Raw genomic sequence first — 21,423 nt, forward strand, 5'->3', positions numbered from 1 at the left:
GGGGGTTGTGTGCTTCTCTTTCCTCAATATCCAGCAAGTTCTACTTCCCTAAATAGCCTTCGTGGTTTCCTTCCAAGTCTTTCAGTAGAAATGGGATATGTTTAATGACTAGGACTGGAGGAGTGTTATGAGGATTGATTCATATTTTATTACTTTTATGCATTATTATGGACTGTCCCATTAAAGGACAAATGGGCAGCATAAAAAGCCCAAACAAAAACCCAACAACACCCTCTCCCTGCAATTTCTGTTAGTAAATTACAAGTTATGAAATAATTTATGTGCACATGTGGTGTCTGAGGTATGAATTAGTAATCATTTCACTTCAAGCAGCTTTGTCTGATAGCTGTAGGGTTGTTTTTTTAATATTCACCCCAAATTGTGTCTACAGTGACATGAAAATCCCAAACAACATCTGAACACAGGATCTTGTGAGCACCTACTTAGATTCCTCTTCCTTAGCTGTGTTTTAAACACCCAGGGATGGTACAGAAAACTGGCTGATCATCTTACTGGCTGTTTGCCTTTCTGAAACAGTCATTCTGGTTCTTCATGCTAGGCTGCTGAATTCTGCTGGGGTTGGTAATCCTCTTAGGGATGTCACAAGTCCTCTTCCAGCAGGATGATGCCTGTGCTATTGCTAAGGAAAGCCTGGGTCCCCTCCTGAACCAAACACAGATCCAGTGCATTTGCAATAAGCAGGGTTTGAGCTCTTTGGTCTCCTGCCAATTTGAACACCACCTGATTTCTGCTTTGCTGCCTGGTGAGTGTTGGAGCTGCATTGATTCAGTCTGACTGCTCAGGGCCTCAGGACTCCTCTGTGAGCAAGGGTCGAACAAGTCACTGGAGTTTCCTCCCATCACACTCGCTCTTCCTTGGTTGTTCCCTTCACACAGCCTGGCACCACATTGATTCTTTGCTACTCAAATGATCCCTGGAGAACAGAACAGTGCTGATAGTGTGCTGATGTATCAGTGTCCTTTGTTGTTCTTCCTGTTCCAAGTCAAACACAGTCATGGAAAAGCTGTAAGAAAGTTTGAATGGTCATAAGGATTTTTGTCTTTCTGTCTTAATGTTTTCTATCACTGCCTAATACATATGGTTTTCTCTAGTCATACTGTAGCTACAGGTGGTCTTGGATTAGTTTCCAAGCTTAAATCTCCTCCTGTTATGTCAAAGTTTATTTCTAAGGCTGGATCTTAGTTTTTGTACTCAGCCCCATTTCCACCCTTTTCCAGCAACTCATAGCAAAGCCCCTCTGGGTTGCTGCAGTTTAAATGGATTTCCTGCAAGCACCCCTGTGTGTATGGTAGTACATTTTTATGAATTCTTTTATAAATTGATTTTTCTATATTCAAAGAAATTTTTGGGGGTGTGTGACAGTTCTAAGGAGCAAATAGCATTTCTTTTTATTACAGTTACTTTTCAGGCTTAACAGTAGGGTGGTTTGAAGATGAGAATTCCTTTGAAGTTGGGTTTTTCACTACTGCATTGCTAAATAAACTTCCTGGAGAAGAGCAGGGAAATTAGGTGCTGTTGATCTGTATTCATTTTGTGTAGCTAATGCTATATTTTCTCCCCCTTCTCTCCTCTATAGACCCATAAGATCCTCTGTGCTTTTGAATTAAGCATTGTGCTAACCAAAAGAGGGATGTTTCATGCTAGCCCCAGCCTTTGACAGAATCTGGATGAAGTTCTTGGTGCTGCAGTGAGTAACCTGCCTTAAGTGGCACTTGTAACATTAATATGTATTACAAAAAATAGAATATGCATTGTTATTGGGAGAAGCACAGAGATTCATGGGTCTGGGTACCAAATGCCATAAAAACCAAAATACCCTTAGTCTTTACAAGCAAACCAGCATTAGCTGTGCAAAAATTAATGTTTGCAATTGTTCTTTCAAATTTGTGGATGTTTATTGAAATTTTAAATGGGCTTATGAGCTAGGGAAAATTGGCAACTAACTTATTGTTCCTTAAACACATATAATTTATGGCACAGATTCTCTGGAATAAGCACCAATTCAAAGGCTTAAGGAGCTTCAGATGAGCTGCAGCAATATATTAATAAACATCTACATCTTACTAAGTACTTCAGTTATCTTTAATGACTTTTACTGTTGAAGTGTTCTAAAACTTTATTTACCAATCTCCATTTACATTCATTAGTATAGTTATTTTGAAATCAAAGCATTTACAAACACTTTAGCTCAAGGATATTTTTTCTTGTCTCATAAAGTTTTTAACTGTATTGTTTCATACCAGCATTGACTGATGCAAATAAAAATAACTATAGACCATACAGCAACACTGTGCTCTTCACACTGAGTCTGTTGAGCATTTCTGCTGACACCAAAGCTGTAGCAGCACAGGCTTCATCTCCCCTATCCATACCTTGGTTTCTAGTGTCCTAGTGTCAGGGTAAAAGCTGATGTGAATTATGCCTCTCTTCTTCCAGTGGATACAAAGATAACGTGGGGACCAGTCCGGTCTCTTTGACCTGGAATATTTATTTACATATGCAGCAAATCTGCCTGGATGTTAACTGAGTGTTGGGAGCTTTGTGCAACTGAAATTTATTTCACTGTGTCACTTAATCCATATTGCATAGCTCTTTCTTTTTCCTTCAGTGCTTTCATTGGCAGAACATTGTTCTTCTCAGAACCCTCAATTACCTGTGATAACTCCACTGAAGAAGAGCCAGTCTTGGAATCTTGGAACTTGGCATGATTTGCAATACTTTTTTCAGCTCTAGATGTTGATTATTCCTATTTAACTTTTAAAGGGAAATTCTGTGACACAGAAAAATTGACATAATAAATAGGAAGTTTTCAAGCCTTTTTTCAGGTTCAGAAAGAACTAAGCTGGATGCACAGGTTCAAATTCTGCAGTTTGTGCAGCATTGTGAAATGGAGGTGACAGTCTGTAAACACAGAATAGGCATCTTTATTATTCTTCTGATTACTTCAATTTTTAAAAATGTATATTTACCAGAGAAAGTGTGTCATGGATCATCTAACTCTATACTTAAACCCTTACAAGCAAGGGCAGATCAGTAGTGAATATTAAATGGCAAAAATGAGGAAGAGTTCTTTCAAAACAAAGAATGCATTGGAAGTGTCATGTGTTAGAACTTATAAACAGTCCTGGTAAAAATAATTGAAAGACTATCAGGCTTTTTAGATAAAAACTTGATCTGTACAACCAATAAATCTTTCTAAAATGTTGACCTCCTACTTATCTTGAGCCAGTTCAGCTATGGAGAAATCATGACCAGGAATTGTCCATCAAGCTATTATTTTCTATATAACAGGTGGCTGTTAAACTCATATATCTGTACCCTTGACATGGAAATACAGAGTGATGCACAGGAAGGGAGAGAGCAACCCCTAGAATGCTGTTAGTCATCTTTGCAACTGTCTGAGCAAGTATCTGCCTTTGTAGTGATTTAAGTTATCACTCTTTCAGGAGGAAAATTATGGTTCTGCATAGAAAGCAATGTGTTTTGGTATTTTTAGTAGAAGATAAATCTCCTTTGCTTTGTTCCACTTTGAAACACGTTATATGCATTTCGGGACTTAGGCATTTCACACTGGCCAGGCAGATTAATGTTGCAATTATCAACCATGGCAACTGGACCACATTGGTGATGCCATGAATCACAGTGGCAGTAACAAACTACCTCCAGCTAATTGCTAGCCTCAACCTCCTGCTTGGTAAATGGTTGCTGGACATTGTAGCTAGACTTAAGATTCAGTCTTTACTCTTTGTCAAAGAGTTTGTCTAATGAATACTGAACATCTACAGTGTCTTGTGGTGGAGAGTTCCAGAGCTTACCTACATTTTTTTGTGGAGGAAGAAAAGCACCTCATTTCTGTCTGCATATCTCTAGTTGGTTGGATGCCTCCTTCTTTCCTTGGTATCAATTGTGTTTCCTTTTGGGATCCTTCCAAAGGATTTCTGCCTTCTTGGGCAGGCTTGATATTAGCTGTCTTGCTGCATGTTTAAGGACTTGAATACTGAGCTATGTATAAATGGGTATTTTCAGCTTGCAGTGCTATCAATGAAGCCCTCGTACTTGGCATTGGCTGAGAATAATTTCTACATGGAAATAGAGTTTTAAATGTATGATTTTCAGATAGCTGTGCAACAAGGCATTGGTGAGAACGAACAAATACATGAACCAAAGCATTTTTGACAAAAACAAATTGGGAAAACATCAGCAAGGCTTTGGTTTATGCAGCTTTTCATTCTCATCAGTGTCTTGGTTCCCTTGTTGTGTTCTTCCTTGGGCCCAGCAATGGTTAATGGTATTGAATGGTGGCTCAGAAATGGATCACCAGGCACTAAGTGTGCTGAGTTCAAGTTTGTTAAAATAACGTGTTCTCTCTTTTCACAAGGCTGTAGAATTGTGCAGCCACACAATAGGGATGAATTAGGGTTGCTTAGGTCATCTTCTGGCTTTTTCTGATATTGGAGTGCTTGGCTTTGCAGTTTTGATTAAACCATTTAAACAAGTCATGTTTTTGTCTTGTTTTTCCAGGGGATTTGATGAATAGGAATTACTAGGTTTTTTAAGGGTTGATTTTTTTTCCTTTTGTTTGTTTGTTTGATTTTGTACACAGTTAAAGGAATAGATTTCAAGAAAGCTTTCCTAAATGATTCTTGCAACTCTCTCTTTAGCTTTAATTGGTAAATTACTTCTTGCAAGTCTATGAGATGGAGAGTCTTGTTTCCTGGAGTGATTTGATTGGCAATTTAGAGATGATTTGTTAAACCAAAAGAGCTTATTTCATAAGATTAAATATGAAATTGCAGAACTGCTCAAGGGCATAATTGCCCTGTTTTCTTCTAGAAACATTATTGTGTGGGAAATGTGTACACTAAACATGTTTTTGCATTATTGGTATTGAAAAAGAAACAGTGTTAAGTTACTTGGAGCTGGCAGTTAAGTATCCACTCCATCCTTAACCATGTTCTCTGCTGGAAGCCCCCCGAATGTTATTGTAAGTGGAAAAAAAACCTTGAGCCATAATCTCAGAAGATTTGTAAGTAATCTGATTCTGTTCCAGCCTTTAAGGTTTTTATCTGGTTAATGTTTCTTAGCTTGTAACCTCATCTTTTTATATGTGCAAGAATTTACTCTGTAAGAGTTTTTCTCTAAAGAGTAGATATAGTTCAGGGATTCTAAGACATCTTTAGCTTGATGTGATATATCTGTGGCAATTAATTAATCTTTCTTGTATTGTTTAATTCATTATGCTTTTAATATCACTTGAAAGCCTCTTACATTCAGCATATGTAGGCTGCATTTCTTCAGTTGATTGGTGAAAAAATGACAACTTTGTGTTTCTTTGCCCTTGGACAAACTTTTAGTTTTCCTTTTCCCCAGCCAATGCAGCATGCTGCTACAACCCTATTGTATCCTTAGGAGAATTTTTTTTTCCTTCTATTTGAGTCTACTTTACTGTAGTATTTTGAGTTAGACACTCAAACCTGAGAACAGTGACCTATGATTATGGAGGAAAGTATCCAAAGCTGAATTACTTCTAGATCAGACTCCACAGTTCAGTAAGAAGTCAGTTTTAAACAGAACTTCTGATTTGGTGATTTTTACATTAGCTTTTGTAGCTGCTGAAGTTTTGTAAGGAGCAGCTTTTCAGTAAAGGCCAACATCAACCACCCAGATACATCACCACACCAGACTGGTTTTATTTGCAGTAAAGAAATCTCTTAGACTTCACCAGATTTGAACATATGCCTGAGCAGAAAGGCTTTTTGTTTGTTTTTCCTCATTTGAACTTCCACCAATGGAAAAGATGAAAAAGTTTATAAAATGCTTAGCTTTTAATTTGTCTATGAAGAGATCGACCAGAGGAGGACTCTGAGATGTTCTACATATACAGAACAAACTCAAAAGTGAACTGGCAGGGAGCAGGGCACAAAATTGATTGGAGATGTTTTGGACAGAGGACAGACATTATATCTTTTAAATAAAATGACTGTTACAGAAATGCTGCAAATCACTTAAGGCAAAAGATTAATAAAGGCCAGGGTGTCTCTAATGCTTTATGCTATAAATAATTATTAATAAACTATGTTTAATCTCTCTCATTTGACTTGATGGAATGATTCAGAAATTAAGAATTTGTTAAATTAATTACCCATTCAGCTTCTAAAATGTCCAAGTGTAGCATTTCTATTGTCATCACTTATTGCTTGGGACTTTATCTTGTGTTTCAGTAATAGCTTAACTCTTGGTGTGGTGGAGCAGTGCAGCTATCAGTCAGCAGCCAGTTAGATAAATCACTGATTTTCTTAAAAAATGTTGGCATGCTTTATGTACACTGTTCAGGAGCTACTCATTACTCAAGCTTTGCTTGCTATATTGAGGCCTTCATCAAAACTCTGTGCTTTTATTGACAGTAGGGAAAGCAACAGATCACTGGTCATTGCTCTCACAAAAACTCAAGTATCTGATACACTGTCATTCCCTCCTGGTCTTAAAAGCCACTACAGGTTTTTTTTTGGTAGGGGTGAATGTACCACCTGAACCCTGGAGCTGGGAGGAAGTTAATTGTTCTGATTTTCAAATTCCTTTGAACAGCAACCAGGGAATACTGTAAGGATGAAATTTGATTGTATGGATCCCACGTACTGCTAATATTTAGAGCTGACAGATGACCTCTTTAATTCTCTTTAGTTTACTGCATTTCAGTGTTAAAAAAAAATAAAAAATCTCCTGGAATTCACACAGAAGTTGTGGTTTTGTATTGGTAGGTTTCCCTTCACCCTATCTGGGCTTCCTATTACAATTCTTAAGGTGTGAAAGCTCTGTCTGGCTGAGAGAAGTTCCTTTCATATACAGTATGGGAATTGCAATTTTCCATTCTGTTGAGCTGTTTATGGATATTTTCTGTGGACAGCCTGTTGGCTAATGGTATTGTTTATACCTGAAGGCTGCTGAAAGCTAGCACATCAGTGCCAGGAGATCTTGGTAAGAAAACATTTCTCACGAAGGGTTTGTATAGATAGCAGTCCTAATTCACCACTGGGACTCTTTTTCTTTGCTATTGCAACCAAGCTGCAGTGGAAGAATACAGCAGGGAATCTGACAATGCTACCTTGAATCTTATTAAAATGTTGTCATTCCCATTACTGAAGTTTCTACTGAATTGTTTTTCCTTGCAAAGTTGTTGAGCTCTGCTAACCTTTCTGTAGAACAGAATGCAAAGTATTTTGTCCAGCATCGATAACTTAGATCATCTCTGAAAATGAGCTCCCAGCGTCCGAAACTGCACATTAGAAATAAATTACGTGTGAGGATTCTCATGGAGCTGAAAATAACAAGATAGCAGAGAGGTGTTGCAGAGGGTTGGAAATAAAGCTCTGAGGGTAGGGAGAAGGCAATGTTATCTTGCCTTTAGCACTGGCTTTCTCAATGTGCATGGGATGGTTTCAGTAAGTGCCAACAAAGAGGTACTAAATCTTGGCTCACTCAAGGGTTTGGCTGTTTTGTAGGAGCTTCAAAAGAAATTGGAAAATGAGGTATGAACAGAAAACTTTTTATGTGTTAAGGAATTTCATTTTGGCCCAGAAGCCACAAATCTCACTGCACTTATTACTGAAGTCCCTGTGGATCTGATAAATAATTGATTTAAGGGGTCTGTTCTTGGAGCTTAGGGGAATAGAGCAGCTGAGAGATCAGCAGCAGGTTTGCACAAATACCTGAGCAGTGACACCTTTAGTGTTGTATTGATCAGCTCTGGTGAAAGGGGGAGATTTGTGGGGGGTCAGGAGCTACATTATGAAGGGCATAAAAGGCTCCTTGGCTTTAGCCCTGTGAGATATGGAAGGAAAACAAGCAGTTAGGTTTGAGGAATGACCAATACTTGGGGAAATGTGGTTCTTGGCTTCATACCCAGAAGAAAGCACATTTTGTTATGATATATGGTAAAGGGGAGTAAGTAGGACTTAAAGGGTTTGATAGAGCAGTTATGAAGCTACTTTAATGAGTAGAAAAGAAGCTGTTGAATCCTAAGCTATTTCAGTATTTGTATTTTCAGCTAGCTATTCATCTCAGGGTAGTGGGTGCCAAAAGTAAATCTGTCTGTCTTTGAATGATGATGTTAGCTTAAAAATCAGTGTTATCCATTGAATTATTTTCTCTGTGGGTGGGTAACTTAAAGGTAAGATTAAAAAGTGGTCTTAGTACCTGGAAACTAAAAACTTCAGTGGTTTATTTTATTAGTGGCCCAAATATTAACATGAAATATTTCCTCGTGTTGCTCAGGCTTTGTTTTGCTAGCAGAGGAGCATGATACCTGGATGCATTGGGCTTTGATAGTACAAGAATAGAAAAAAACACTAACTTGCAGCGTTTGCTTGGTTTAGCTTTATTATAGGTAACTGCAGCTATTTGTTCTGTAAGGGAATCTGAAAGTTCATGGCAATATTTCCAGGTGGTCAGAAGTCTTGTTTGGATGATCAGCCAGGCACCTCTGGAGCTTGCCAGGCAGGCAGAGGGGTCACACACTGCAATTTCAGTCATGACTTCTTGGTATTTTGATTGGATTTTCCCTGTTCCCCCAGGCTAACATAAGGAGTTCTGGATAAACTTAGGATGGGATGGAGTTTATCAAAGCTTAGAGTTCTGACAAGTTCATTACGAGGCTGATTTGAGCCTACTGCTCAAATTTAAAGACAAGGCAAATTCTTCACAAAAATTATGCTAATTTTCATCTAGTTCTTAGAATTCTGAAAAAAAATGAGACTCTACATCTGCAAAGAGCAAGAGCTGAAAGGGAGGATGCCACAGTTTACAATTTGCCATCAGACTGGCTTGGTCTTCAGGTGCTACATAAGAAATATGAATAATGTAATATGAAAGGAACCTTCTTATTAGTTTTGAAGTTATCCAGAGTATGAACTTCAGTAAAGAATGGCAATGGCATAATGGTTCTTGTTTATGAACTTGATCTGATCTGAACAGATAAGGATAGAAAAGCCAAAAAAAAAAAAAAAAAAAAAAAAAAAAAGGAAAAAAAGCATGCACTATAAGATCAGAATGTTTTTGGTCATGAAACTGGGACTATGCAATTAATCTGGTTTTCCAGAAGCTAACAGATACTTCTAAATGTGAAATTATTCCACTTCTGCAGAAACAAAAGGATCTAAAAGATCATCCTCAGCAGTTTCTGCTGGGACTGTGCCCAGGGTATGTCATTTATTTTGTAATTTTTTTTTTCAATTAGATTATTTTTTCTTTTTCAAAGGAGAGGTTGTCTGACTCTTTAATGTAATTAGTTCATTTACTGGTTTTATACTGCTGAGCCTCTCACTGTAAATGCAATAGTGCCAGCTTAGCACAGCCCTTGGTAGACCTCCTGGCAAGGTCTCCAGTTTTTTTACGTCTTCTCCAGTGGTAAATCTTAGTGGGGTCAGGAGCTTTGCTTTGGTTGTGAAGTATAGAAAGTTTCCATGGCTCTCTTAGATGCTGGGAAGGATTTGGGTTTCAGAATTGTAGAAAACTGAGGAGCATCTCCAAAGGGAATTTCTTAAAGAAGGTCATTGTCATCTGTTCTTCTTTAGCCATTTGTTCTTTATGCAGGTGGTTGGTGTGGGGGTTTATTTTTATGAGAATACCACATTTCCAGGTTTGTAGCCAAGTGGCTTTTTGTGCATCCTCGTGTAGCAATGGTGAATGTGTCTCAAAGGCTCTGTGGTTCTGCTGTAGCTGACTACACACCCACTACAGGTGTGTCATTTCTTACTATCTGCTTTTTGGTATTTAATGATCAGTGAAAGTTCTGCATGCTGTGGCTCCTTTCTGCTGTCTATTGTAAGAAATAAGTAAACTGATAAATGCAGCCCCTGTGGAAAAAAGGTGCAAGGGTCTTGTTAGCATCTGTTAGAAGTGGATGGGTTTTTCAGGAGAAGCAGGAACAGCTACTGAAAACAAGGTTGACCTCTGGAGTGGAGTGTAACTTAAATGTTCTGGGAAACTTTATCACCATCTGCTTTGAGTTCTGTTCATGCTGCAGAAGGCCACTAAGTAGTCTTAGTGCCTTGCTGTCCTCTAAAGGAAAATGTGAGGATGGAAACTGATAAGCAGTTGCATTGCCAGCTGGCAATTCCTTATCATGAAAATGTTAGGTATATTCTTAGGGCTACCAGGGAGATATTTCTACAGTCATCTTCCTTGGGTGGCTATCATTTTTTTCTTCCCTATTTTCAAAGCAAATGGTTCCCAGGTCAGACTAGATGAACAGTGAAACATGTAATAAATGTCTGCTGAAGTTAGACAGAAATCCAGACTGGGAATTACAAGTGCAATAAGCACTTAGGTTATGTGTTAACTGCTCTAATTTTCAAATGTTCAGTACATGGAGATAATTGTTTAATAATAAACCATAAGCAATCACATATGATTGGTCTGATGCTTTTAGACCACATGGAAAATGACAAAGTTTGCAGTCTTTCATAAGTTAGGGAAGCTGCTCAGGGAAGTGCAGGCTCTTCCCACTTGGGTTATTTGTTGTGTGATACGGATTGTTGGTACAAGGGGCACTCACTTGATCCCTCAGCAACCTGCTAATGCGCTGAAAAATACAACAATCTGTAAAACGGAATGCAATTACATGACTAGAGTAAGTAGACTGAAGTCTGTACATCATCTTAGTCCATACCTTGTTTTTTTTGTTTGTTTGTTTCAGCAGGAGGTGACTTTGGTATTGCCATAATTCTTGTGTTAATGACTAAGATACTGTTAGTAATTGCTGGTGATATATTGCAGTGGTCCTACAGAATCTGAAACTCAGCATCAGAGAGTATATTCATGGATGAAATGTTACTTTTCCTTAGCCTAGAAATCTGTAATTCACTTCTATTCTTCTGCCCAGGAACTGTTCAGTACTGCAGTATGGGGATTGATAACTCTCAGTTTGGTAGAGGAAGACTTCATGCAAACTAGGACAGGTACAAGGACCATCAGGAAAATAAGTAGTGGGAAACACTTCTGTGTCTGAGACAATAACCTTAATTTTTGCATTATTATTTTTTAAGAATTTCTCTTGCCATATCTTGGTGTAAAATGAGGGGCAAAAAGGCAAGCAAAATGAAATTGTGCTAGTTTAAAACTGTTATATTCATAGATCTGGGGATTTTTGGTGAGGGACCAGGTGCAAAATGCTTGGGTTTTGCCATCCCTTCCCCCCTTTCCTGTCATTTTTCTGAGTAGGTTTCAGAAATAGAACATGAATGGAGTTGCTTGCTGAAATCCAGATGGGAGGCTCCAGAGCAGTTATCATTTGGATGTGAAAGATATATCAGCTTTTATTTAAATTCTGTAAATATGCATGGTCTTGACTGAATAAGTGGAGGCAAACTGGGAGGCATAGATGATAATTATATATGGAAGGTGTGAGCCCTTGGAACTAATACACACACAGGCTTTTCAATTTTGAACAGCTTAATATTGTAGATGAATCACTGACCTGAGCTTGCAAGCAATTATCCATGTACTTAGTTTTAAGTACTTGTGTAGGACTGTTGCAGGCAGCAAGTTAATTGAAATTTGGACTAAGTGTACAGTCAATAGATCAGATTGGAATGAAATTTTATTTATTTTATTATTTAGGTTCTGGTTTATGAAGCTGCTCCAATGATTTCAGAAGTTTTCCCCCTCCAGGTAATGCTGTCATTAGAGAGCAGGCAGGAAAATGCATCCTTGGGAATAAACTGAGCACAGAAAACGAATCAGAAGGTTACCAAAACACTTAGACTCTGGAGCAATTTCTTTTTTCTGCTTCTGACAGAGTCCAGGCTGAGCCAAATGGATGGGCTTGACAACTGTACCCTCGTGTTGTGTAGTATTTCCTGACCATGGAACACAGGCTGCAACTTTACAGAGGGCAGTGAAAATAATTTTGAAAGAGTGGAATTGGTGCTGTGCTGTAAGAGGCTTGAATTATTATGAAGTGAAATATGACACATGAGCTGGAAATGGACTCAGGCTCCATCTTGAAAAGCAAAGCTCTTTGTTGTGAGGGCTTGGAGAGAGCTGTGCACAAACATCCATGTTAATTTTCCTCATTATAGAAATAAAATCTTTCCCCTTATTTCTAGCTCATTTATTTTTATTTTTTCAGAACAATGCTTTTCCCTAAAGAGAAGTTATTTTAGGGAATAAAAATGTGACTTAGTCTGCACGTCAGCAGTAGTAACTTTTTTTCCTTAGCTCGCTGGGCCAGCAATAATGAACATGCCCAAAAATGCAATAAAAGCAAGTGATTAAGTAAAAGCAAATACATGTTATTTCCTTTTAACCAGTGGTTTCACATTTGCATTAAAGCCACCTTCATTGGCTGTGGAAAACTTGAGAACAACTCCAGTGGTACCAACTGTGAAGCTCTTGTCTTTTCTACTCACATGTAAGAAGAAAAAAAAATAAAATAGTACTGTTGACTTTATCACCTTTTTGCTATCGATGCATTCTCTTTGTATGTACCCAGCCCCTAAGAACCAATGTGAGAGATTTTCATTTCTGATAGGAACTGTCTTTTAAGGAGAACAGGGCTACTGATTCCTGTCCATATGAAGCAGATGTGATATTGCACTACAAAGATTCTACAACAATTCTGATATTTTCTTTCATTTAAATATTTATTAGGGAAAAAATTGTCTTTAAAAATAGATGTTTGGAATTAAATAGTCACTCAGCAGCAGAGAACAATTGTAAAGTTTCCCCTCTGTTTTTTTTAAAATACAGCATTTAAAGCATGCAGCATCTGCATGCAGCTTCGAATGAAAGACTTATTAAACAATTACAGTTTGGAGACAATGTAATTGTATTTCACAATTTATTTTTTAAATTAAAAATTGTCTCGAACATATCTGGAAACTTTTATCTCTAGCCACTTTGTTATTAATAGTTTCTTAAACAGCTATAGCATATGATTAGCAAACATCTGAGAACATTATGCATATTTTATATGGCACATATAGTCACCCATTTATAATTTATAACATATGTTGCTGAAACATTTATTAAACATTGATAGTTTTTTTCATATTGCCACGACTGTGTATTAGAAATATAATTAAATCACTCAACATCCCCACAAACTTTCTTATCAACATTTATTGTAAATATTTTTGCAATCTATGGCAGCATAAAAATGGCCATCAAGTATCATAAATGATTTATGAAGTCATCCCTACCTGCTCGTTTGTCATTTAGGCCATACATAGCAAACCATTGCTACACCTGGTTGTAAAATTACCAGTCTGTAAATATCAGAGAGAATCCACTCTGCTTCAAGGAAATTCTGGGATTTTCAAACAAAACTTATTGCTAACCAAGGCAGCTACTGAGCTGTAATGACCTCTTTTAGCATGTCACTTTGTTCAGCAAACAAGCCTCATATTTTTCTCTCCCTTGTCCTCAAGGGCTTTCTGCCTTGTTCACTGCTTTGCAATTGCAGCTTTACTCCAGCCACTTTTCTGTCCAGTTCTGCTCTTCCTTTTGCTGTTTTAGTTGTGCTGTTATCACGTCTGCCTCCTCCCTGGCAGGTCAGAGAATAAACTGAGCTGGAGGGGAAGAAGTTGAAGGTCTCTGGGTGTAAAGTGGGGAGCTGTTTGGAGATGGGCAGTGGGAAAGTGATGGAGCAAAGCCATGGCCATGGGTGAGCAGATAACTCTTGAGATAACCAGAGGAGTAAGAGTGCTGCTCTCTTCCTGCTGCTACTTACATGAAAAGCATCTTTAATATAAAATGATGAAGCAGTTCTTGAAGCAGGAGGCAGAGTCTGGGGACCCAGCCTTTGCTGGTCACTTTTGCCTCCATTATTTTGTTCCTATAAATCTGCATCACACAGAGTTCTCTAGCCTGGCACGTGCAAGATTAGCAATCTTCTTTATTTCTAAAATTCCTTCAAATATCTCCGTTTGGACAGCAGAGTCCAGATTGACTTCTGACCTTTGCCAACGTGCATACATCATGATTCTGACAGGTTTTATGAGCTCTGCTTTAATGTGCCTTTGCAAGTATAAGATGTTTTGCTGCACTTTGGATTTGATGCCTGCAGAGAAGAGAGGGGTTCTGAGGCCTGTGTGGGGAGTCAATAAATGCTGCAGAATATGACTTAGTCACCTTGCAGAAGTCCTTCCACACTACCTTGGCATCCAGATGTTTCATTACTGCTGGATCCTGCCAGAATATCTTTGCAATGGTAAATGGGTATTTTGCAAATGTGGTCCCTGGACAACTAGATGTACACTTCTCCCTTGGGAATATTTGAACTGTGCCCCTGAATCAGTTTTAGGCATTTTATGTTAATATTTCAAAATAATATCCAGGAATCCTTGAGATGCACAGGGCACGTTGTTTCAATAATGTTTATGTTGATGCATGAACTGTTTGTTGGTTTGTTTTTTTTAAATGTATTATTGTGTACAATTTAATATCTCCCATTCTATGTGTTCCTAATCTAGCTAAGCTTCATCACCTGAGAAAGAGTTTGCAGCTCTTACAAATATGTTAATAGGGCTGGGATTTAATGAAAATTATGTGCATTCTGAGATGCCACCCTGGAAATGTATGAATTAGTCTATTTTGGTACTACTATAATAATTAGGATTAGTAAGGACCCCAAATGGTGTTTGAGATTCAAAGGGATTAACCTTGGTGCTGTGGATTCTTCCTGGTTAAGTGTAAATTTAATTGTTCCACTGCTTGCATCCAGCTTGCAATCTGTAATTTGCCAGTCTGAAAGGTTTTTGTTTTTAATAAGGGAGGCAACTCTGAAATCCTGTTAAAGACCTGATAAATCCAGGCAAGATAGTAGGGGAATTTTACAAGCAGGAGTTCCTGTGTTTTCTGTTTTCATGTAGGGTACAGAATATGCAAAGCCCTTGATCCCTCTGAACAGCAGCATCTGCACTGTGCTGCAAATAAATGACAGAGTTCCTCTGGTGTTAGACTGGAGGGAGCTCCAAGGGCTATGGCAGCAATGGTTGTTTTATTCTGTAAGCATTAACTTTTTCCTCTCTGGTGCTTGATTGATGGATAAGGATACAGGGAACAGTGTCCAGGTGTACTGGCTGATGCTACCAGGTTTCATTTCTTCATTGTTGCTCTGTGTAATTAGGTTACAACTGAAAGTAATGCTGCTGCTCCTCTGGTCTTAAGCACAGAAGTTAGTGACTTGAGTTTGCAGACATAAATTATACATAAATCTGGTTGAGGATTAAGGAGATTTGATTTTTAGAAGTTTTAAAGAAAAGAATTGTGAAGGCTTTTAAAATCCAGTTCTAGCAAGTTCTTTTAGAGAATCTCGGAGCTGAGGCAAGCGATGAAAAATCCATAAAAACAAAACTTCAGAACCAGAGAGGGCTGTGATGCAAACATCCTGAGGCAGTGTTCATTCTGAAGTAGTCTCATTTAAAGTATTTGGAGTTTTCCCAGTGCATTCAGCTCTGTAGTTTGCCATCTTTCACCTATTCCATGCAGTTTTACGTGCTTACACTTTGCTGTATTCACTTTTAAGACACTTTCAAGCCCATTCTTTGTTAATGATATTTGAATGCCATGTTGGTCACTCATTTCACTTCAGGAGGTTTTGAGGGCAACCAGGCTGCACTGATGGGATGTTAAATCCCTTCATCCGTGGGAGCTCCTCAGGGGTTTGACTCTGCAACTGTGGCCTTGCCCATCTGTCCTCCCCACCTTTGCTAAGTCAGTGCTCAAGGGAAGCTGCTGGCTCCTGCACTGGGGGTTTTGTGTACTGGGCTAGTTCCTTACTGCTGCTTTTTCACAAATACAGACACTGGTGCAAGATGGAGAGCTTTAAATAATGGCTGCTGAGTTGTAACTGTTTGTTTGTCATTTTTGACAGGTTATCTGTGATTATTTTTTTAATTGTCACTCACAGGGAATGGTGCCACTTTCTTTACTTATACAAATCTAAAAAATATCAGTTAGCTTTATACATATTTGCATGAAACAGCACTGTGTTGCATTGTAGGAGGATCAGCTCTTAACTGCTTGACAGGAGAGTGTGTGTTTGTATAAGGTGTAGTATTCATGTCTATAAATACATTTAAAAATCAGAGCTGAGCTGCTGCTAATACAGAGCTCTCACGATTCAGCAGGCTGTTTGTAGGCTGGATGAGAGTGACAGTGTATTTGAGCCATCTGGAACTGGCAGTTTTGGGGACCTGAGTTGCTGTGAGCCTCTGGAGGATGCTCTTCCCTCCTGTCTTCTCCCAGGTTTTTAATTAATGTCTGGAAATCATGCTGGCAAAAGCTGGAGGCGTAGGGGCTGGGACACAGCATCTCCCCTCTTCCATCTCCCACAATACTGGGTAGAGAAGGGAAACCAGGAAGCACTGCACATACCTGCTGCCTCGTTATATTAAGGGAGCTTAGAGTTAACAGCAACAAGGAAAAGTGCAGTTGTAAGCTTATTTACTACATTTGTTAACCATCTGGGATATAAAACCTCTAAAGTGAAGGAGCTGTCAGATTTAATTCTAGTTAACCCTGTGGAAGCAGAAGGCCTGGTTTTAATTTATTGCACCAGGCATTCAGTAATGTCAGGCATTTAGTAACCACCTTGGACAAAAAGCAGTACTTGATGGGATTTATTTTTTTATTGTCTTGATACGATCACATTGTCATAGGAGCTAGTTACTGACTGAGGTTAAAAGGGGTCAAATTTGGGGGATAGGGCAGGAGGTCATCAAAGGGTGAAAAAAATTTCTTGATGTAAGTTGTCAGGTGCTGGATGGTTCTATGAAGGGTGATGGATCCATAGTGTGGGGGATGCTACACCCGGAAAGGTGCTCCAGTTACAGGCTGCAGGAGACACCTTAACTCTAGTGGGTGACATAGATGTTTTGAAGCAGAATATATTTGTTTTAATGGCTGATGTAGATGGAAAGCAAGATGTTAATTTGGCCTCTTGAAATGGATAAAATGAATACCAGAGAACTGGGCTGACACCTAGAGGGGGCAGAATACAATGGAGATGCTGCAGCATGCACTGCAGTGTTGTGAGCTCTCTGTTTGCACAGAGGCAGAACAGTGAGGATTCATCCTCAAGAGTTTCTTGAGTAAGAATGCAAGAAAAAAGCACAGTGCAAGAAGAATTGGAACAAATTGTGACAATTAAGGTACTAAAAATGTAACAGTGAATAATGGAATGGGAATGGTAAGCCTTGCTTTATGGTGCTGAAAAAACCTTGTTTGCTTTTGGTTTGTAAAAGTTGAAACTGGGCTGTGTTCCTGAAAGGTTGGGTTTTATTTAGTAGTCTAGAAATATGCCAGCAAGATTGAGATTTGGTGTTGTTTGTCCTTCTAAACACTAGTGAACAAAAGAAAAGAAATTAAGAAGTTAAATTACTTGAAGAGGGGAAAAAGCAACTAAGGACAGAATGTCCCACCAGGGAGCCAAATTTTAGTGGTGCAACATGGACCCAAATGGAGAAAATCCATTTTAGAGGAGGAAAGGATGTGCCTTTGGATTCTGAAACAACTAGAGGGGGGAAGATGTTTCAGGACAGATGAATGAGGGGAAGAGAAAAGCCAGTATCAAGGACAGGGCAGAGGATGTGTTATTACATAAAGCAGATGCAGAAATTCCCTGGGAAGCAGGTCCATTACCTTAGTGGGAATTTATTTGTGATGTAGCAGATTTGGGCTCTGGCCTTGAGATATGACTGTTAGATGCTGAATTACTTGTCAGGAATGTGTACAAGTTAGGAAGAGGTGTGGTTGTCCCCAGGAAAAATGAATAGTGGCAACTGTAGCCCCTTGCAGTGTGAGAGTTAAGTGTTCAGTACTACTGAGAATTAGGTTTCTTCTGTGCCAAAATATGGATTTAGTTGCTTAAAATTAAGTCTGCCTGTGTCCCAGTTTTTCCATCTGTAAAATGTATTACAGCAATTTTAGCTTATCCTATTAAATTGTAGTAGTAGTGTTTCACTATTAATATATCTACAAGGACATGCATCATGGTAACTTTACCCCACGGTGACTAAAATGTCTGCAGTAGCACAGTATAAAATAATCAGAGCCTCTGGGAATCTGGAGCTCTCCTTTTTCTAATTGGTTGACTAGGAAGAAATTATGCCAATTTTTTCCAAGTAAAGGTCTGGTCCACCCTTACCATGAGGGAAGGAAAGCAAACTGGTTTACACACAGATTTTTCTGCTGCTTTTCAACCCTGATGGTTTAGGGTAGCAAGAGGGATCTGGTGGGGAAGCTCTGTCTTTCCTTTGCACATGAAGTTTGTGTGGGTTTTTTTATTGTTGTTTATTTGTTTTGGTTTTTTTTTATCTAACATAATTCAAGGAAAGACTCAGGTACCTTCAAAATGCAAAGATTGTGTGTAACAAAAAGCCTTCCTGCTAGGCAAGGAAAAAGCTTTGGAGGTAATTATAGCTCTATTTCTCCAGCATTTTGTTGCATTTGGTGTTTTATTAAACTTCTCACCTGATCTTTGGTGTGGATATGATAAAAGGAAGTTTGTAGTGTAGTCAGCTCTGACAGATAATATAATACTTGTAGCTGGCAGGATGTAAAATAGGTCCCATCATGGATCAGGATTTCCTTGGAAATCTCTGGCAAGGCTAATTATTTTTTTCCTAGCCACTGAGCAATCACCAGCTCTCCCAGAATTACTCAGTGCTTCTGACCTTCCATATTTACACTTGTGCAGAGATTACACCTCCAGTCCCTCAAGGACACAATACCTGGGTTACTGGTTCAGAACAGAGCTCCCTATGAAGGACACAATTTTTGATGCATTTTCTGCTTGCTCGGGGCATCCTCCGAAGACAGGAGCATAACATGTTGCATTGCCATGATACTAAATAAGAAGCCTGGTTTTTTAGGAGTCAGTTATATTAATAGCAATCATTATACTCTGTTGATTGCAGTGGCAATGCAGTAATTACAATATATCTAAAATGTCACTGTTGGAAGGATTGTAGAGGAAGGTTGTGGCTTCAGCTAGAAAGTAGGTGCTACAGCTACAGAAACTAAACAAAGGGGAGGCAGGGTGATCTATAAAAACATCCCAGACTGGTACTGAAGCCAAAGGAAGGGACCACAGCTGAGTTTCCTTCTGTTTGTAACCTAAACTCTTGAACCTGGACATCTGTCAGTGCTCCATGTTTCAAAAAAACTGGGACAAGTATTGGTTAGGCAGCAAGATCCTGGTGTTTGGGATCTGGTCCTGCAGTCTCACCCCTCTCTGCCTCTTCTGCACAGCTACTTTCATTTTCTCTGCCTAGGAGCTCAGGTTTAATTAAGATGAGGCTTTCAAGTGTTCATCAACATGCTGTGACATTCTGGGTGTCCAGATTCTTTTTCTGGATATCCAGAGTGTATTCAGCTCTTCTCACTGCTTATGGTTGCTTGGTAATGCTGAATATTAGTCTTAAGGTCTCCAGAAATATTTAAAATCAGAACTTTCTTTAAAAAATTTGGTTCTTAACCTTCTTGAAGTATTAATTGTTTAATACAACTAATTGGCATTTAGGTATCTTTTCTGGAAGTTCCTTGTGAATGGGGAGCAAAGAGTTAAAAGACCATGTTCCTTGCTATTGTAGGCACATTCTCTTTTGCAATGCTGTTGTCAAGCCTCTGACTGTACCACTTAAATAATCACCAGAGCCACATTTCCATTCAGTTGACAGCTTGTTTCTTATCTCAGTAATTTTTATGGTTCCCCAACCAGAGCTCAATATCCCACAAATACAGAATAATTACAAGGAAGCGAAGTGTTCTTTTGCTTTCTTTGAGGGGTACATTTTTCAAATATTCCCTAGGAGGAAGTTTTACCAAAACCAGGAACTTTATACACTGTTATAGCAGTAACTGAAACCATAATGATGCAATTAAGCATTAAATCATCAATCAGATGCTCTATGCTGCTGTTCAGTTCAGAAACAGCCAAACTAAAAGGAAAAAAAAAGGAGGAAAATCCATGACAGGCCAATATATGTTTTTAACAGTTTGTTGGACTGAAAATGGAGGAGGCCTCATGAGTTTATTGCCACCAAACATTTTAATATAATGAGAAGCCATCAAGGAACAGGAGGTAGAAAGCAAAATAATCAGCAACCTCCAGTGCCTAGCACAATATTGTCCTTTTCCATAAGCAAAGACTTTAAGCTCTGCTTTATCCCATACAAATAATATATGCTGCTTATAAAACTCATTTCTAATGCAGGCTAGAACAACTCTACAGATGGGAACCTGCAGCACAGACATTAAATGGCTTTATGGGAGTTGTACAGGAAACCTGAGCATAACTGGAATTCAAACCTGGGTCTCATAACTTGTAGAGGTTTTATAGAAACTAATGGTTTGTCTTTCTGTTGTGGCAATTATAATAATATTTTATGTGAGACCTAAAAAAACTGATGCTCCTGAAAACTGTTCCAAAGGCACGTCTGGGATACCTGCTAAAATGATACTGTGAAGTGGTATAATAAATGCCCCAAATATATTTCCTGTCTAGCTGCAGAGTTGGCTGCTTCATGTAATGAAACTATTGTATGTATTCTGGAATACCTACTGTTTTGAACTTATCTTTTTTTTTTTTTTTTTTCCATAATTGGGGGAGAGTAAAACTGGTGGACATTATCCAAAGATTCTCCAAAGTATGACACCATTCTTTACAACTTTTAAAACCTTTATATTGCTGGAATAGCACAGTAAAGCTCCTGCATATGAAAGCCTGAGTAACTAAAACTATGATATTACTTTTACCAAAGGTAATTTTTAAAAGTGCAGCTATACTTAGCAGGACATGATCCTTGCAGCTAATGAGATCTTTCCCTTTCATTGCATCTACCTGGATTTTTGCTTTGCTGAGACACTTCTACAAGCTCTCTCTCAGTAGAATCCTCCTTTACAAGCACACATGCAGTCTGTGCTCTCCCCCTTTTTCTCTAAGAAAAACTTATTTTCATTATTAATTGCTTTATGTGTTTTTTAAAAAGTAATTATTGGACTGGAAGTCCATGTTCTTATCTTTTTAGTAGCAATTTAACTGTTGTCACCTGAAAATTTGTCCTCTTATTTTTGTGAGTGCTTGAGCTCCCATTGCATTAAAAATGAGGTAGAATGAGTGAAGTCTTACTTCTCTCATCCTCTCTCTTGTACAGCTTGGATATGGTAGCTGCGTGCAGCTGGATACTCCAGTGGTTGCTGCATTTCAAACTATCCATTCAGAGCTGAAAAACCAGCATTTTGCCATAACCCCAGGAAAGCATTTCTATAATCAAAATTGCATGTGCCAGAAGTGCATACATCCTGTACATTCTTTATCTGCAATAGGTTGTTTTCCTGTGTCATATTGTGATCCCATATTTTTGGAGCTAAGCATTTGATTGATGTGGTGTAGGTGTG

The sequence above is a fragment of the Calypte anna genome, chromosome 18 (genome assembly GCF_003957555.1).
Source record: "Calypte anna isolate BGI_N300 chromosome 18, bCalAnn1_v1.p, whole genome shotgun sequence".
In the NCBI taxonomy this organism is placed as follows: domain Eukaryota; kingdom Metazoa; phylum Chordata; class Aves; order Apodiformes; family Trochilidae; genus Calypte; species Calypte anna.